This window comes from Parasteatoda tepidariorum, chromosome 2, assembly GCF_043381705.1.
Source record: "Parasteatoda tepidariorum isolate YZ-2023 chromosome 2, CAS_Ptep_4.0, whole genome shotgun sequence".
In the NCBI taxonomy this organism is placed as follows: Eukaryota; Metazoa; Arthropoda; class Arachnida; order Araneae; family Theridiidae; genus Parasteatoda; species Parasteatoda tepidariorum.
This window is the reverse complement of record NC_092205.1, coordinates 37,315,483-37,331,314: the sequence shown is the minus strand read 5'-3', so window position 1 is coordinate 37,331,314 and position 15,832 is coordinate 37,315,483.

Sequence of the window (15,832 nt, the reverse complement as noted above, 5' to 3'; positions counted from 1 at the left end):
CTATCGAGTAAAAAAAATGTAATAAAAATAGAAATATTTAATAAATTATTTGATTAAAACATGTTCTCCGCGATAGAATTTCACAAAAGAAAATATTTAAAAAAAAGCATTCAGTTTTAAATATTCTTTGTGAAAACTTATTAAACCGATCTTTTATTCATTAGGCTTTTTTAAGAAAAAAAAAAAGTACTTCACCAAAATAAAATAAATCCGTCGACAGTTGTAAAGCCCCTTTATTCAATTCTGGCTTCCGTGAAAGGAAAAAAAAAGAAATATAATTTATCCAATCATATTTCTTCAAGGAGCTTTTGATTTCATTACTTCTTAGTTAGTTTCGATCTCGAAAATCAATTATTCAAGAATTTGAAAAACACTCTGTACCATAAAATTAAATCGTTGGATCGTTCCTTAGCACACAAAAAAAAATTCTCCTTCTTTCATACAGAAAAGGATAAATCATTCCAAAAAGGGCTGTTCTGGGCCCTGTCGTTAGTTTTAATCAACGCTATTCTTAGTACAAAAAAAAATTCTAAGCTCGCCCTCCTCTTGACAGAAAATCCCATGATATAAACAAAAGTTTTTAAAACTCTCGTAAATTCAGAGAATTTATGAGATTTCTTGATGCTTGTGCAAGTTTACTTTTACGAAGACTTCGGTCGAGTGATTACAATTAATTTTTGTTTGAGCGAGTAGATGAAAAAAAAAAGAACTTTTTTCAGCCTGAAAACGCTCTCTCAAAAAGTATGAAGAAACTTTTAAATTAAGGCGAGATATCTGGAGAATGAAAAATGAGAATGTGTTTTTGCATTCAACTATGTAACTTTTGTGCCTCAATTTAGTTTACTATCGCATGAATTTTTATAACAGTACGAAACGTCAAAAAAAAAAGCTGTACTAGGTATAGGTTGTAGCAAAAACTTTAGTGTTTCCTTTTGATCATATATTACCTTTTATTTTTATACTTTCTTTTTAATTTCTTAAACGAAAATCAAAAACCCTGAATAAAATATTATTTATCTCAAAATGTTATAAGTCGCAATTAAATACTAATGATACTATTAATTTAAAAAATAATAAGTATATAAAAATTATTTTTCAAATAATTCATTTTCTGCCTGGTTAAATCATTTGTATACACATTAATTTTTATTTCATTTATTTTTTATTCACTTCAAATTTTTTTATTAATAACTCTTATCAAACAAATCAAAAAATTAAACACATTTCATATCTTTACATGTCGTAAAGAAATAACTGCCAATATACATTCACAAGCATTCTCATTGGACAGAAAAACGTCATGATATGCGCTGTAAAAATTTCCGTTTCAAATTACGGTAAAATTACTAGCAATTAGGGTGCCCGAACTTTTTACAATAAAATCCTTTCTTACCGGAACGTCTTACATGAGAAAAATCTAATATATCGTAATTTTTACAGCAATTATTACCGTAAAATCACTGAATCTCTCTAATTGAATAAATATTTCTGTAAAAATGGCGGTATAATATTTTACAGTAAAATGAATTTTTCAGATGATTCACCCGAAAAGCAGTACTTTAAACCGGAGTTTGATCCGGAATTTTTTACAGTGTAATCATCATATATGGCAACGTTACTTTTAAAAAGTAACGAAANGGAGTTTGATCCGGAATTTTTTACAGTGTAATCATTAATGAACAATAAATCTTTGTCCATACATCGTCGGCTGTCATCAGCACAAAATTAATGCTAATTTTAACATTATTTGGCTGTAAATTATTTTTTTCATTTTTCCTTTAAGGGAATTCTCGAAAAAAAATCTCCTTAATAATATTTTGCTTTAAAATTACTTTATATATGTAGCTTATTCTTCAAAATTAATGGCTTCAATCTGGAGAATGAAAAATGAGAATGTGTTTTTGCATTTAACTATGTCACTTTTGTGCCTCAATTTAGTTTACTATCGCATGAATTTTTATAACAGTACGAAACGTTAAAAAAAACTGTATGTATAGGTTGTAGCAAAAACTTTAGTGTTTCTTTTGATCATATATTACCTTTTATTTTTATACTTTTTTTTAATTTCTTAAAAGAAAATCAAAAACTCTGAATAAAAGGTTATTTATCTCAAAACGCAGATCTCTTAAGATAAATCTTTTCACTAACTACATTTTTCCCATTTTATCGTGCACAAATTTCATATAATATATTTTATACCAAAATTTCAAATTAAAAAGTAACATAACCTCAAAAAATCTTTAAAAAAAACTTTAAAAGTTGAAACAATTAAACTTTTCCTGACTTATTTCACCGATGTAAGAAAATCATTTTTTGCCTTTTTGATTGTTCTGATTAAGAGAAAATTATAGTTCAGCAAATTAAGTCTTGGTACATTGATTATTTTTTACATTCCTACGAAGAGAAAAATATGCTGTTAAAATTATCATGCTCTATATTAAAGGCATTTCTGGTACGGTAGTATTTAAAGCAATCACACATTATAAGGTTCGTTTGAGAGAGACTATATTATAATCTCTCTCAAACGCAACTTAAAATTTTTCAAGTATATTTCTCTATCAAACAACCAAAAGTACTTAAATAGCACAAAAATCATTCAAAATACATTCTTGATAAATGTTAAATAATATTTAGAATTAAATGAATTTCATTAGAGAAATCACAATACGAATCGAACTGATTTAAAAGGCTACATGTTCTAAATTTCCAATGTTTTAATTTTATGTCGACTCAACAATGCGTCAGAACAAAACCTGTTGTCTTAAATAAAGACATCCTTTAAATCTTGAAATAAATACTAAGACTTGTTTCAAACAATGTTATATTAAGCTCACACAAGATGCAATTACGAGCTAAAAACTCAGAAGTCAATTAGACTTTATCTACATCTACCGAAGATGTTTTTAAAGAAATGAGTGAATGAAACTAATAAATATGTTGAATGCATTCTTCATAATGTAAGATTTTCCTGTTTACGTAAAATTTCCAATGCAAAAGGGTTTCTTTTATTTTAGAATTTGTCTAATGAGTTAGCAATTTTTCATTTTATGTCTCCGATTGATTAAGAGCTATTAAATATTTCATTTGATCCACGACTCTTATAAAGCAATAAGAAATTCCTTATTTGAGATAAATTATTTAAAATCCAGACGCAAAGACATTTTATTTTGCTTTAATTATCACAAAGAGGTGTTAAAGCGAAGGATTTTATTTATTTTTGAAACCGTGTTTATGCATTTTTCCCTTTACTTCACAGAAACTATTCCAACGGAAAAAATAATAGCTTTGAAGTATAGTTAGCGTTTAGTATGTTTGTCATTTAAATATTCAATTCTCGGAGCAAAATAAAAATTGTTTTAATCTATAGAAATCAATAAAAATTATGTTGCTCTATCGGATATTCAATTATCTTACATATAAAAAAAGAACATTTTTCTTCTTTTTTTGCAAGACAAGAAAACGTGCTGAGTTTGTGCTTTTTATCATATTTTTTTAGAATAGTTAGAATCAATCAAAGGATAAATTTACTTAAAATACCAAAAATCTATATAAGCACTAAAATTAGAAACAATTGGAGAAATACTTTAAGTATCAATTTTTTATTTTTGTAAGTTTTTGCATTATAATATTTTGCTTATATTAACTTCTTAATTTCTTGCTGCAGAATCGATCATGCGAGAGGTTTTCGAAAAGCAAAGAAACAATGCCGCATACTCACTTGAAATTATTTAATTGATTAACTGTACATTACAAATTACTTATTGGTATAGTCCTTATTTTTTGACATAGTTGCTATCATTATCCAAGCATTTACTAGGTCTATGTACAAGCGTTTGAATACCAAAGTGATAGAATTTCCCTGCCTGTTGTCGGAATCACATTTCAACTTCAGATTTGACCTCGTTATCGTCGTGAAATTTTTGCCCTCCAAAATATTTCTCCGGGAAAAGGTATACGTAAAAGCACCTGGGTGCAAGGTCCTGGTTGTATGATGGATGATCTAAAGTTTTTCACTTGAAACTTTTGTGCTGTACTTTTTTTTTATTACCGTCGTTGAACAGCTGACCCAATTTTTTGGGTTTATGACTGCTGGTGTTCAACTCCATAGCCTTGTGATTTTGAACCCAATCCAGAAGACAAGGGAACTCCTGGATCAAGTATTGGGAGAAATTTGCCCTCGTGGAGGACTTTTTAATAGAACTAACCCGCATTTGCGTTACATGGAGAGGAAGACCACGGAAACCTCCCCCGGTTAGCCTGACGGCAAGGAGACTCTAACTCATGATCCGTCTACCACTGAGGATATTTCACGTCAGCACTGTGGTCGGTGCAAGCCGGATGCGGAATTCGTATCGACCAGCTATCGCCGGGATCGAACCCCGGTTCATCTCACTGGAAGGCGGACGCTGTATCCCCTGAGCCATCGCGGCTCTGTGTTGTAATTTGGTTTGAAGCGCTGTGTAAGGACGAGCGTTGTCATGCAACAAGTAAACTCCGCTTCTCAACAAGCCCCTGCATTTGTTTTAAATAGCCCGTCTGAACTCTCGTAATGAGCAACTGCATTAATTGTGGCCATGGAGGATTTGAAGTCAACCTGTCTGCTCAAGAAAATGGAAGCCTGTTTTCGAGTGGAGGGGGAATTGAAGCTTTGAATTTCTTTGCTCTTGAGAAATTCGTATGGAGCCATTGCATTAATTGTTATTTCAATTCTGACGGGATTCTGAATTAATGCAGGTATTATGAAGACATGCTATTTGAACAAGGCTTACTATGAAAAGAACGAATGACCTTCAAGGAAAAGTAAAACTTTCAAGGTTACAATGTATGTTGCTAACGGACTCGCAAAGCCTTTTCCGCTGCTGCTATCGGTGAAGTATCTTTACTTTCCAAAAACGCCACGTATCCTAATTTAATCATCCATAAAAACTTCATGATTGATAAAAAAAAATCGTATCCTAATGAAATTCATATGTATTCATCAATAATGAATTATAAAATACATATCATTTATGACAACCATAATAAAATTCAAACATTATTTAATAATGATTACTTGTGATAAGCATTTAAATATAACTTTGACTAACATTTAAATTTTCAAAACGTCAAGACTAAGTTTTGAAGTGAGCAGAAAGTATACATCACTGTGGAAAACATGGGAAGTGATATTTACTTATAACAGATTGAACGAAAATAATTCTGCTTTATTTTTAGTTTACACTGATTCACTAACTACTTCCAAGATAGAATATTAAGTTCAAATTAATAATGAAATGCAAACGAGAGGTTTGAATTCAGAATCTTTCTGATTAATAAGATAAATTGACTAGAATCATTGATAGTTCGTTTTCGTTTAAGTTTCTTTGATAGAGACAATAGTTATGGAAAAATTGTAGAATTGATAACGTACTGCGTACTTATATGTGAATTTTTAAATTTACCACCAGCGCATAAATTCGGCGCATGAATGTTTGTGTCATATATCCATTAAAAGTTTAGATACCACATAAGTTACAACAAAACTCCACCCTGTTTAAGATTTTACTATTACTAGTGAAATATTTTTCTCTTTTTACAGTCATATTTTAAAGAAACATATTATTTAATAAAACGAAATCTATTACAATAGTTATAGGAATCAAACTCAATGTATTTGATACTGCAATATCCATCATCACTTGATGAAACAGCATCGATTTTTTTTTCTTTTAGTGATATCAAATAAATTCGGATCTTTTATTTAAACTTTCGCGTATTTTTAGTTTTTTTTCTTGTCATTGTGCAGTTTGTTTGTTTTTTCAACTCAGATGAGACCAAGTCTTCAAAAACTAGCAAAGGAGCTAAGAGCAGAAAATTATGATGTTGAGTGTAGAAGTTATGAAGTTCTCCCTATAGGTTTGAAATTTTTTCCATATGCCTTCACGTGAGTAGTATTTAGAGCTCCAAATTGTTTTGTAGATTAATAATTCTAACTAATTCTAAATTAATGCAAGCTTTTCATGCTAATTATTTTTAATTTGATATGTCTTCCATTCATCATGTGACAGATTTTACCTTGATGCATCTATTATAAATTTTTCTCACGTTAAATTTTTATATATATTTTTCCTTTACACGGCATCTTTTACGATTTTCAAAAACTCATAGAAGGAAAGCGATTATGGTTAGTTCTTGCGAGAAATTTGTATGACAGGGCATAAATAAATACCTAGAATTTTTATTTTTATTTCAAAACTTTTCCGGTAGATGGTGTTTTCTATAGTTAAATGTGTAAATCAAAAAAAAATAATTGAAAATTAAAAACAAAAAAATTAAAAGTGAAATTCAAATTAAAAATTAAAATTGAAAATTACGTAAATTTTTTTCAAAAAATTTAAAAATGAAAATCAAATTAATATTTTTTTTTTCTAAATGACCATAATTAGCTGCTATCACTTGTAGATGGAGAATGAAATAAACAAACGGTGTTATTTCTGTTGGGGTGTTGCTCATTATTTTTAGACCGCAAAAAATCAAAAAAAAAAATTTTTGATGAAAATCTAATAAAAAGTTTATATAATAGGGATACAAAATACGATGTAGTTTTTTCTGATTCATTGCTGTAATTCATGATAATATAATGAACTGAAAGTTAAAGGAGAGTTTAAAGAAGAAGTATCTTCAATGTATCTTTAGTTGAAATGTATCTTCAGTAGAAGTATCTTCAATGAAATGTACTTATGTATTCTTATTATATACATGTACTTATATATTATATAATGTACTTATATATGTGGTGCATAATGCAGTTTTTTAGGTTCATGGGAACAGTTTTTTTTTTCAATGCTGTTATGAGAGTGGATGTTTAAACATATTTTTCTTTGACGATTCTTTGTGCTTTTTAGTAGGTCGCATGTAATTTTATTTTAGGTGAAATGAGTATCTTTTGTGCTCTTCATTAGATCAGTGATGTGAACATCTTTATCCTTAATAGAAATAGTCTTCATTCTATTTAGTCAGATTTGCCGATGGTTGTATTTTCAAAACCGAAACTTTTGTATTATTTTTTGTTAATTCTCTTACCCTTCTTTACATAAATATTTTAACTTTTTAAAAAATTATATAAGTGAGTCAAGAAAATTCAGCATTTCAGATATATTCATAGTTCTTCTAAAAAAATAGCATGATAGTTAAAAACATAACCAATGACATCGATATACATAAACAAATTAGTTTTACATTTTGTATAGATTTGTTAATACTATATTAAAAGACTCTTGGTTTAAATAAATTATCATCTGAATATTTGCCACTAAAAATATATAATTTAAAAACGTACAAATTGCTGATTTAAGATTTGAAAGTAAATGAAAATGAATTAAATCTATAAGAACAAATACCTTCTAAAATACATTGATAAATATATTTATTTATAATTTAAGCATATCAACCATCACATGAATGTGATACTAAGCTTCTCTATATACAAAAAAAACTTTTTTTTAAGAATTACATTGTTATGTATAACATTTAAAATGTAAAAATGCAATTATTTGTATTATTTAGAATACTTGTAATAAATATTTAAACCGTATTTAGAAAAGATGATGTTGAAAAATACCCATTCATGTATTTACAAGCCTTATAACAATTAACAACAGTATTTTCTTACGTATATAAATTTAAAATTATGAAATATAGAAATGCTAAATTTTAATATCTTTTTTTCCTTTATGTTATCATTTATAAAATCATATAATTATATAAAACTAGAAAAGATAAGAATCACTATGTTTATACTTACTTTCTTTGACAAAGAAATACAAAGCATTTCGTTTCTATGAGGTCCTTTTAAAGATTTGATTTTGTATTTTTGCGACAATAATTGTGTAACTAGTGTAAATATGTAACTTTTGATAGCAAATAATTTTTTATCGACACGCTTTAAAATGAAACATTGTTGATTCACCGGCGTTTCAGCCTTCGTTCACATTCTTCAACAAATATATTGTNTGGAGGGGGAGTCTTATGGTGAGCTACAGATCTAGCCTCACCTAACTTTATTTAAAGCTTTAAATTTATTTAACACCGTTGGCAACGTTCCGTTGACAACTGAGTTGTAATTTGGTTTTTCACTTTTCCAGTTTTACCCTTTTCATTCTCGGCCGTCAAACCAGATGGTTGTGTTCTTGTTTTTAGTTAATAAATTTAGTTTATGTATGAATGATATTTCTTTCCTTATACATAAAGTTCAATAGACCCTCGAAGACACGGGGGCCTAAAGTCCTTTTAAAGATTTTGTAAACATTTTTGCGACAATAATTGTGTAACTAGTGTAATATGTAACTTTTGATAGCAAATAATTTTTTATCGACACGCTTTAAAATGAAACATTGTTGATTCACCGGCGTTTCAGCCTTCGTTCACATTCTTCAACAAATATATTGTTTATATTCCAATATTGTTATAAATCCTCTCTCTCTCTCTAAATTTTGAGTTAGAGATTATGATTTTTTATAACCAAATAAAAAATATAATGAATCATAAAATATTAAAAAGAGCATGAAGAAAAACATATTTTCCAGCAGCATTTTTTAAATGAGAAACATATCAGTATAAAAAATTATTGTAAATATCTAATTCAAAATTTTTCATTTAAATCCTTTTTAAACTTAAAAATTACATTTAGAATGAATGTCGCAATTAAATACTAATGATGCCATTAATTTTAAAAATATTAAGAGTATAAAAATTATTTTTCAAATAATTTATTTTCTGCCTGGTTAAATAATTTGTATACACATTAAATTTTACTTCATTTACTTTTTATTCACTTTAAATTTTTTTATTAATAACTCTTATCAAACAAATCAAAAAATTAAACCCATTTCATATCTTTACATGTCGTAAAGAAATAACTGCCAATATACATTCACAAGCATTCTCATTGGACAGAAAAACTTCATGATATGCACTGCAAAAATTTCCGTTTCAAATTACGGTAAAATTACTAGCAATTAGGGTGCCCGAACTTTTTACAGTCAAATCCTTTTTTTACCGGAACGTTTTACATGAGAAAAATCTAATATATCGAAATTTTTACAGTAATTATTACCGTAAAATCACTGAATCTCTCTAATTAAATAAATATTTCTGTAAAAATTGCGGTATAATATTTTACAGTAAAATGGATTTTCTGATGATTCACCCGAAAAGCAGTACTTTAAACCGGAATTTGATCCGGAATTTTTTACAGTGTAATCATTAATGAACAATAAATCTTTGCCCATACATCGTCGGCTGTTATCAGCACAAAATTAATACAAGTTTTACATTATTTGGCTGTAAATTATTTTTTCATTTTTCCTTTAAGGGAAAGATCCCTTTTATAATATTTTGCTTCAAAATTACTTCTTATATTTAACTTATTCTTCAAAATTAAAGGCTGCAAACTAAAAATATTCCTTTTCTGTGTTATAAAGTAACCACATGATATAACTTCAGAAATTTTTTATACATGCATTTTGGAAAAAAATAAGTACATACGTTTTTAAATTTGAGCATCTCATTTTCAAATTTCAAATTTGACTACATTTTTTTTGGATTTATTTAGAGCATGAGACAATTTTAAAAACGGAGCATTTTTTATTTGTTTTGAGAAACCCTTTTTTATAGTGCAACACATAATTATTCGAAACCATTGTAGAACTGGGTTGATCGGTCATAACTTGTTAAGTTTTTTAATTCGAAACATTATTTTAAATTTGGCATTTTTTTCTTCGTTGTAGTTAGCTTGCTTTTCGATGTATCGCCAAATAATGGATCTTTCTCTGAGTGTGGACACTTTAATTAAATCTTTTTGAGATGAATTCGTTTACATTGACACACTGAAGCTAGAGCAATTCATTTCGTAAAAAATATATTTCCCCTTCTCAATTTCGGCTGATTGTACGAGAAGCATTCATCCAATTTTTATATTTTCTCGAAAGAACATTATCTTTGTTTTTAAATCTCTAACAGAAGAAGTGAAATCAAATATTTGGTAAAAATCTTGAAAATGCTTTCTGCAAATATTGGAATGTTTCCCTATTCAGACCAACTTAAATTTTAGAAATGTGTTTCTTTTTTTAATTTATGAAGTAGTTTGCAAAACTTTCTTGATAAACTCTTCCCAAGGTAATATCATTGCCATTAAAATTATACACTTTCCATCAAAACAATTAGCAATGAACAAATTTCAAAAAATTAAATATAAAATTTATTATGCAATATTTTAACATCTAGCGCATTTAATGCTACGTAATGTTATATTATACTAATATTGGTATTGTAATTGAGAATATATGCATGAGCATATTAGAGCAATGCGATGTTTAAGTGTTTGTTTTATCCAATTTTAATCCATTTTAATCAATTTTTTTTAATCCTTATAATTTTAATTGCTAACCTAAAGCTAAAAAAAAATATATAGTCAAAAATCTAGTGTTATCTTGTAAGAGTTCTTAATTAAAAATAAATCGTAACCTTTTCTGAAGGGTAAACAACGAAAACCGACTGCTGTTAGCCCAACACTATTGGGACTTTAAGACCATATAGAGTATTCGACTTTAAAATCCATCTAAAATTTCCACAAAATATGCTACACATTCTGATGATCAATAAAAGCCATAATTTTAAATTTTGAAGATCACTAATGTTAAATCACGTTATCAAAAATTTATTTTTGATACAAAAGAACATAAAATTTAGAAGAGAATAATAAGAATTGTTTCGATTGTCATTAATAGATGATTTAGAAAACTGTTTTTAGAAATAGACAGAGAATTTTTTAAGAAGTGCAAATCTGTTTTATGTACTTAATTACTAAATATATTCGAATAACTAACGTAGATAAATAATATCAATAAAAAAAAATTTTAGATTGCATTATTTTCCATTTATTTTAAACGTTTAATAGTTATACATTTCTGCAATCTTAAAAAAATATTTTTAGCTAATTAAGGCATTATTGCATCCCTAGTTTAATTATTTAGCAAAATATATTCTTCTACTCAATAAAATAAAAAAAGGGGTATTATTTATAATCCGCATTTTGTTTTAAAGCTCATTGATCTGCGAATTGCTTCAAAAAAATAAAAGCTATTTTAGACTAATTATTCTTTATTTTTGCAAGTAAGTTTAAAAAAATAATTTTATGGATGATAATTTAATGCCTGCCTGAATATTTTTTAGCTTTATAAAAAATGCCTAATGGCTTAATAATCAAATTATGGAGGCGACAAGTTTTATGAAGAGAGACATTTTTTTCTCCGATACCTGAAAAAAATAAGATAAGATATTAGTAGTCTTCGTAATAAAAAAAAGGTAAATATATTTTTAAGACTCGAGTACAAAATATATCATGAAAAAATCTTCAAACTAAACGTTGAATTGCAATAGATTAGTCGTTTTTTTTTTATAACTTTACATAAAAAATACATTGCTGGCTTTGCGCATAAAATGTATTTGAAAAAAATTATATAGTTTTGTTTTCTAATATTTTCAGTTCTAATTAAAAATATTAATTTCAGAATAAATGGAGCAGCATTTGTTTCGAGCAAAAATTTTGTTTCGCTTAAGCTTTATTTCTTTGTTAGATTTTTAAATATATAAGTACGATTAATTATAAAACGCCTCACTACTTATTAGTATAGATGTAACTGGGATAATATATTGACATAGCTCTACACTACAAAAAAAATTCTGGTCAAATTACGATATAAGAAATTTGAGTGATCCTCTAAAATCCATTTTTACCGTAAAAAATTATACCGTAATTGTTACCGTAGTATTTATTTAATAAGAGTTATTCAGTGATTTTACAGTAATTACTACTGTAAAAATAAGTACTAATACTAGAACTGTAAAAACTGTACTGTACTGTACTGTAAAAACTGTACTGTACTGTAAAAACTGCACTGTACTGTAAAAACTTCACTGTACTGTACTGTACTGTACTGTACTGTACTGTAAAAATTATACTGTAAACTGTTTATCGGAAATTTTTGTTCCGTAACTTGTTTCAGTAAAAATGGATTTTATGGGGAAAAGTATTGACACTACCTACTTTACTACCAACTACTATACTACCAACTGTAATTTAATCTAGAATTTTTCATTATGTACATGGGGAGTATTGCGTACTATTAAGATTAATAACAAGGGTAAGTAATGGATGCGTACGAATGAACAGCTTCGATAATACAATAATTATAAAACTAAAAAGTTGGATTTTTTTTTAGGTTCATGAAATTTAGGTGAGCAATTTTACTATCCTAATTTAAATATATTTTTAGCATGCTTGATAAAAAGGTATAAAGAAAATATCTCGATATTAGGGATCCCAAATTCATGCTTTTCTAAAGGAAAAGAAAAACATTACTGTCACTCATGATCACTTAGGCGACTTTTCTATGTAAGATGTCAATCAATTTATTATTTACTTTAAAGATTAATAAATTATTGCATAACTTGCGTTTGAAGTAGCACTCAAGTTTCATATGCATGAAAGTTTTCTGAAACACATGTGTTAAACGTGAAAAAGAAAGCAAAGTGAATCAAATTACCCGCAATATGAAGTAATTTAGACCAGCAGTAATACTTTTTTCTTGTTAATGTTCTTTGGTAATAAATCAATAAAAAATAGCTAGAATAAATATACATATACACTGTAAGAAATCTGCTAAATCTACAGAAAAAAACTGATAGCTAGTTTGCCAGTATAAAACCGTTTATTTCATAGAAAAATACTGTTATTTAAAAACAGACACCTGTTTTTTAAGCAGAAAAGTACTGCTTTATTAATAAACAAACTCTGTTATTTAAACAACGAATTTAATAAATAATCTCAAGAAACTTTTTTAAACACCTGCTAGTCGAGAGCAGAATTTATACTACAAGTCAATGCTGGATTTCGAACCTGGGTCACTTCATTGGGAGGTGAAGGATCTCTCCTCTTAGCTACCACAGCTCTAGTGTCTCAGGGAGAAGAAAAATCTTAAACTATCATATATTAAAAGTCTTACTTATTAAAATTATATTTAAGTGCAAAACCGGTTAAAATTACAGTGGCCCAAACGTATGAAAATGACTGGCAACTTAACTTACCAAAAAATTATTTCTAAAAAAATTTAATAATCTTATAGAGTATCTATTTGACAGTAAAATTGAATCACGGTTTTATTTTTACTATGATTAAAACCATAAAATAATTGCTAAAAAATGAGAGCAAGTATAGAAAATAATCGTTAAATGATTTTAAAAAAGGTAGAGTTATTGTACGGTAAGTAAACTGCATGGCGAAAATTAGAATTAAAATTGACGGTTTTAATCCTCTTATGAGTAAGAGGAAAAGCATGGAAAAACATTTTATCAACCAAACAGTTACGTACAAATGATTCTATAAAATTTGTAATGCAGAAATCCTTAGAAAAGCAAAACAGAAACCGATTGATCTGGAAATTAAAAAACGTAAACGTAATTGGTCCTGTTTTACGCAAACTTGAAAAATTTAAAGAAAAACAAGTTTTTGATTGGGACCCTCAGGGCAATAGAAAAAGAGGAAGAACTAAAAATACTTGGCCTCAGGACGATTGTAAACGAATTGAAAACAATAGTAAAGATATGGAGAGAGTGAATAATATTATTAATTAAAGCTGCCCGTCATCAAAAACAATTTAAATTTTATATTAGAGAACTGTTTTATTTTTAATTGAACTTTGTAAGAAAGAAACCAACAGAAGGGATTCATTTTTGCCTGATTTTTTGTTACTTAATAATAACTAAACACTCAATAACTTTCATTATTCATTATTTAGATAAGCTTCTCGATTTCTAAAAATTGAAACTTAATTCCGTTAAAAATCAAACCTTTACATTAAATTATGATTGCATCGTTACTTTTTTACTATATTTTCAGAATACATATTTTTCCCAATCTATTCGAGTTTACTTGAATGTGTTTGATTATATACTTTTAAATAGCAAATTATACACTGTGAACCATCTAATAATAATAAAAAAACTAATAAACTTTCTGAACTCAAAATGTTGTGTTTCATACTAAATAAGACAGGAAAACCATTTGAAATGTAAAATGTAATTTTTGTAACATAATAACTACTTAGCACTTTTTTAAGAATAATTATTGAGCTCCTATTCTTGGAAATTACGACTCAATACTTTAAAAATCAAAATCAAGCCACTAAATTAAAAGTTATTCAAAATATAGTTTCCTGAACTTATTTATGTTTTACCCACTTGCGTGTGACTTTGTGTAATTAACAAATCGTACACTGTTAATGCATGAAACAATTTTAAAACAAATGAAATATCGATGTTAAGAATTCCAAGCTTAAATTAAAAGTGTTAAAAGAAGTTGAAAATTCGTTTGTCATGTGAAATACCACTTTTGAAATATATAAGTGAGTAAAAAAGGACCGTTGTTATCAATTAATTCCCAGAACAAAAAATTTTCAAATATTTCACTGAGAAAACATAATAATATTTAAAGATGAAAAAGGAAACATTCTGACGAAAAAAGATTTTTTAAATCGTGAAAAATATTCATAAAGAAAAGATTTTACTCTAACCGAAATGAAAGGAAATTAAAAAGAATCAAAATAAAACGATATTTACTCAACAAGGGAACGAGACGAGGAAATTGTTTTTAACTCTATCATACAACGTGATAGAGCTATGCAATGCTCAAACTCAAAAAATAAAAAATTTTAAATCTTTGTTAGGTAATCTTTGAAATAATCTATCATTTTAAAAATTGGAATTGAAAATTGGGATTACTAAGAAAAGAAGAATTGGCAGGAGAAATTAATGCAGGAATAGAGTCATGATACGAACGAAGAGATGGTGAAAACAAAAGCAACAAGATATTTTTTAACTTGAGACAATACTTTGACATTTTATTCGTTAAATATATTGACACATTAAACAGCTTATTTTTCTGACTTCTTTAATTTCTTGACACTATTTAAACAGAATTATTTTAATTTCTTGACACTATTTAAACAGAATTATTTTAATTTGTTTAAAATGTGAAAAAAGAAATAAAATTTTCACGAATTTTCCACGCTTTAATTAAGAAAAATACTTACAGCTACAGGATTGTGAGTTAACATCAAGCTCAATATATTATTGTATAGTGCACAGAAATAAAACGGACCATCTTGAATAACTTTTTATCCAATTATCAGATATTCACGTTCTAGGACTCAGTATTAATGGTTTGTGGGGGAGGCCACAAATATACTTATTAATTAGTGCAGTCGATATTTTAAGTTACGAAATCCTACACAGAAACGTGCTTTCTCTATATAAACATACCCTTTTTTCAACGGATTTGCATTCCTGAACCTTCAAAGTATACGGGATATTATATTATATCCGTCGTTGAACAACCGACCCGATTTCGGGTTTACAACTTCAAATGTTCAACTCCGTAACCTTGAAATTTTAAACCAATCCAGAAGACAAGAAAACTCCTGGATCAGTACCCCCAGAGGTACTGATTTGTTATGGGAACTTGGAGGACTTTGTGACTCAATAGATTTAACGCGCATCAGTCACCATTTACTACACTATGTCTTCGGTCGGCGGGGATCGAACCCACGCACTCTTAGACATGGATCAAGTGCCCTTATAACCAGGCTATCCCGGCCGAGTATACGGGATAGCAACAATCTGATTCCAATAGTTTGGTCAGGAAAAGGGTCCAAAGTTTAAACTTCTTATTTTCAGTTTCACTTTTTGCGCATTTCGCCGTATTTAAATTTTTTAAGCACATTGAAAAAATTTTTGC